This window comes from Numida meleagris, chromosome 1, assembly GCF_002078875.1.
Source record: "Numida meleagris isolate 19003 breed g44 Domestic line chromosome 1, NumMel1.0, whole genome shotgun sequence".
Taxonomy (NCBI): Eukaryota; Metazoa; Chordata; class Aves; order Galliformes; family Numididae; genus Numida; species Numida meleagris.
This window is the reverse complement of record NC_034409.1, coordinates 136602155-136607192: the sequence shown is the minus strand read 5'-3', so window position 1 is coordinate 136607192 and position 5038 is coordinate 136602155. Positions and strand designations below refer to the sequence as shown.

The 5038-nt window shown below is 42.2% G+C and overlaps 1 long non-coding RNA gene across 1 annotated transcript; it reads right to left on the bottom strand.

Moving 5' to 3' along the window:
* Positions 96–4621, bottom strand: LOC110392869. Its single transcript, XR_002434666.1, has 3 exons — positions 3558–4621; positions 3032–3125; positions 96–143 (listed from the first exon to the last, which is right to left on the bottom strand). It is a non-coding gene; the product is annotated as an uncharacterized LOC110392869 (long non-coding RNA).

Below are 5038 nucleotides of genomic sequence, written 5' to 3'. Positions count from 1 at the left end.
TTTTATACTGCGAGCTTTTATCTTTTCCCTCCGGCTGGAAAATGGTAACGGAGGAGCAAAGTACCGTGGGGACTGTAGTAGTCCTTCTCTTCTGAGGACCAGGTACGTTCACTACATGATGTTATGATGTGGAGTACCAGTAACTGAAAATCATAAAACCATGACATAATGTCCTTGACGAAATATATTGTGCTGTGTGTTGCTTCCCCCCCCACACACACACTGTGAAACAGATCTTCTGAAAACAGTATCCTTTTGTTAGGGTCCCCAAAAAGTGATTGTATTGAAGCTATATATTTTTACACCTGAAATCATAAACCTCTGACTTTCTGAGAGTTTCTTTTTCACATTTCATGTTTTGGGAGTAATCTACACTAAGTACACAGGACAAAATACTAACATCTGTAATGCACAGGGCACATGGGTCCCAGAAGATCCAGTAAGCAGAAAATATGGCACATGGCACAAAGAAACACTCCTGACAATTTGAAATCACAGGTGTCTTGGTATCTCCCTGTAGAGAAGCTGTGGTGCCGCATCCCTGGAGGCGCTCAAGGCCAGGTTGGATGGGGCCCTGGGCAGCCTGAGCTGGTGGGGGGCAGCCCTGCCCACGGCAGGGGATGGGACAGGGTAGGCTGTGAGGTCCCTTCCAACCCACATCATTCTGTGATTCTATGAACCTATGATTCTGTGCTCTCTGTTTTTTGGTCTACTAATGGGGATCGTCAGATCATGTCTGCACTGTGGCATTCAGGTGGAATTTAGCAGCATTTTTGTTGATGCTGCAATGGAGTTACCTCTGTGCTGTTCACATAGCAGCGATGGCGTTCTGCCAGTGCATTTCTACTTATTCATACAGAAATAATCTTCCCTATGAAGTTCACATTCTGAATAAGATAACACAGGGAGAAAATGAGACCAGTGCGGATGCTTAAATGCATACATCATCCTCAGGCTAATGCTGAGACTGCTGGGGGACTAGGATATAATTAATCATTATTAAGAAAAGAGGTATCCAGTGGCACATGGATGCAATCAGCCTCTCCGTTTTCAGACTGAGGTACGAGCGTGGAGAAGAGGAAATTATTCCATTGATCTGTTCGTTATAGTATAGTTTATTTCATATAAACTCAATATTACTTGTAGATTTCTAATATTGAGAGGATCAGTACAGTCTGATTATAAATCAAAATAATATGCAAACGTTATTACAGAACCATAGAATTGTAGAGGCTGGAAGGGACCTCTTGGGATCATCAAGTCCAACACTCTGTTGCTAACAGCTGAGCAAGATGCACATCTTCCTTGTGTAAGATGTACTAACAATCAGAAAAATGTAAAAAAAAGAAGTATACATTTCTAAATAATTCAGGGTAGCAGAAGAAATTCCCTCCAAATAATGCAGAGAAGGAGTTTGTGGCTTGGTTATTTCTTTTTAGCCAAGAATGTGCATGTTGTGTTGCTTAAAGTGTTAATACGTATGGGCTGATAGTAATAGTGCTCTTGAGCCTGGTAATATATCCTATGGTAAAGATACTTCACCCAACTGGGCTTACCAGCACCACCTCTTGTCTTCACCTCCCACCATAAGAGGATACTACTCTGCACTGAATGTTCTTACTTACATGCAGTGTTGATTTCTAAATATATATTCCTTCTCGTTGTCTTCAACCCAAAGACAACAGAGCATAGCATTTTTGTAAACAAACATAAGATTTACAAATGCCTGAATGTTTTAGTTTCACATATGCTAGAAAGCTGCCTTTATTTTCTCCTGGCTCTCTACAGTCAGCTGTATTTATTATAATTGGAGTGCAGAGGACAGAAGACTTGACAGAGTGAAAGTTATAGATGGAACACGATCATCTGATGCTCTGTCAACTTCTGTCTTACCTAAGAAAACACGCTACGTTTCATGCAGAATTGTGGCAGGCTTCATTTGTCATCTCAGCTGCATGAAGTATGATTTACACCGTAGTAAATAAGCATGTACAATGGCCCAGGAGGGGGAGAAAGCCCTTGTAGAGCACCTTAAAGAGTGTTGATCAGACCTTTTTATTATTCTTAGTGCACTGCTTTTATACTGGTATAATTCACTGTATTCTTTCTCTAGAATATCCCTCCCAGGCTTTCACCGTGGTGGTTATTTCTCACTGGATCATGGAGGGAGTTCAAAGTGGAGAGTGCTAGCACATGCCCAGTGCCAAAGCTTTTGTGGTCTTTGTGAGCATCATGGTGGGCAGTGGAAGATGCTGCCCTCTTCTTATGTGCTCTAAATAATTATAGCAGCATGTTTTCCAGGCTAATTTTGGAAATGAACCGATTTTCAAGACATGATCAAAGTGGCAATCAGATCATGGGGACTTGAAACACAACCATGTGAATCATATGAAGAATTGTTTCTTTGTACCCCTTTAAAAATATTTCTGGGAATTCCCACACTATCTGTGACGCTCGGGCACTGGCTCCCAGGCAAGTGACAGTAAGTAAGGCTTTGTATTTGCATTGAGATTTACTGCCTATTACCGTAGCATGAAAAATGTTCTGCACCATCTGCGTGACTTTGGGACTGAGGACACAGGTACAAAAGTGTGTACCTGGTGGAAGTGAACGATGGCTCTAGGTAGCACAACAGACACAGCTGGGAATGAACGGTTGGCTTCCTCTCATTTCCAAATGGATGAGCCTTTTCCCCATCCCTGGAGGTGCTCAAGGCCAGGTTGGATGGAGCCCTGGGCAGCCTGAGCTGGTGGAGGGCAGCCCTGCCCACGGGTGGGCTTTGATGTCCCAACCCAAACCGTTCTGTGATTCTGTGATTTTTCACACATTTTCTGGCCACCCTTGATCAGCACTTGGGGACTGTCAACTGTCACTGATCACAAGTGCTTATAACACCGTCCTGGCTTTTTAGCGTTGTCCCTGGACTAAGAAAAGCAGTTAGCCCAAGGCAATGAGTGATGCACCCTGTCTTATTCTCAGCCTCCCTTTGCCAATAATAAACACATAAAAAGGAAGAGGAGTGCTGGCATACCAATAAAAAGAAGCTGCAGCTCTCCTCCTCTGCTCCGAGATAAACATTTCTTCAGGGAAAGATGGTGAACTCTCTCATTTGGGAGGGGAGAAACCTGCAATGGAAATGTGAGAAAATGCTCTGTCTGGATGATGTATTCACATTATAACTACAGCTGCTCGGCATAAGAAAGGCAGTATCTGAAATGCTATGATCACTTGTAGTTATGGGGTAAAGATGGGGATTTCTTAACAGGCTACAGAATTTATGAAGGTGAAGCTGGAAAAAAAAAAAAAAGGAAAAAGAAGCCAGAATAATCAGATTGGCTGAGTAGACTCTATCTAAACACAACCTTATACATCTGAAATAAAAGTCATGTGCTGATGCCAGTGATGACTATGATGGCTAGTAGCGCAAACCAGATGTACAGCATTTCCTACAGGAAGACACAGTGATCTGAGGACCAGAGATACAAAGAGAATCATTGAAATTCTGCTCATGTGAGGTGCCCCGGAGCACCTGCGAGCTTTCAGCTACAGCCACTCACCTTTTCAGAAAACTGAAAGATGGTCAAAGCCTGGGAGTCTGAAATGGCATTTGTGTTAGGATCTGGGATCTGTGGCCAGGTGCTTGATTTGCTGATAGGAAAAATCAGAGCTCTTCTAAGTAACTTTAGTACCAACACTGTCTTTTCCTGGTCTGTTGTGGTCAGAGAAATCTAGCCAACACATGTAAATTAATAACTGCAAATAAGTAGACTTCTTTTCAGGAACACACAGTACAGTGGAAATTTTTAACTTCTTTTCTTCCAAGCAAATTGCAGAGGATCACAGAGAGAGGGGGAGAGGTTTTGTAGTTGTTTGTTTGCTTTTGCGAGGCACAGAACATGACCCCTCAGGAATGTGTAGGAGAGGAAATGAAAAGCAGACGTGGGAAGCTGAAAAAGCAGCACTTCTCCTCTATCATTAAGTGTATAATAAGGTAGATTACATCAGTTGTTGGCCTAGTCTCCCTGGTGAACAGGTGTCATAGCTACAGTACTGTCTAATCAAATATTAACTCCTCATGTGGCAGCAAGTGCTAAGAGAAGGCACGTGTAAGATCATCTGCCTCCGTTTCCACACAGCCCACTCTTCTGTGGGATAGTAGGCTTCCATAAAGGACATTCTTGTCGTGTTTATGGAGTGAATCTAATTTAGTATGGTTGTATAGACTCGTGACAACCATTTTTTTTCCACTTCCTGTAGGAAAGTGCATTGGATACGAACATATGAGCAGCCACAAATGCAGACGAATTGTTCCAAAGGAAACCCATAGGAGTTTAGAAGCAGATATCTTCAGTCATTATTTAGGATAGACTGATATACAAGTTTTGATGCATTGTTTACAACAGCAAATAAATACCACTGCTCTCATTTTACAAGCAGGATAAAAAGATGGAACAACTTGTAGTAAGGAAGGAAAAAAGTCAGTGTTGTAACTCCTGGGCCAGGTCTGTCCCTGCTGGATCATGCTCTGCCCCAAACTGGCGCTGCTGAGTAGTGGCCAAAAAAAGAAAAAGAATTTTTGCACATTCCATTGCACATGTTAGTCTTCTTTATACAACTTACATAGAACACAAAGAGCTGCAGCAGTTGCAGCTGGATCAGATGTACAGGTATTGTATGTAGGATGTCAAATAACTCAAGTCCTTTTGTGTCTCCATCACTTTCCTGGAGAAGAAAATCGCTGAAGTATGTATTCAAAGTAAAGCTCCAAAGCAAACCAATGATAGGTGAAATGAAGCAAGAAAACATAGATATATATAACAAAGAAAGACAGCGTATTACTTATTCTCTTTTTCTTTGGGCTCTAAGAAGAGCCAGTATTGAAGAAGAAGCAGTGGCTGGAAGAGGATGCTCTGGGTGAGCATCCTAAGGTAGGGACTGCTACCAGTGCCCTTCTTCATCCATTCCAGCACTTCTTTTTCTGCAATAAGAAGCGTGAATGTCTTACACACAGTTTGAAGGAAGAGACTAGGAAATATTC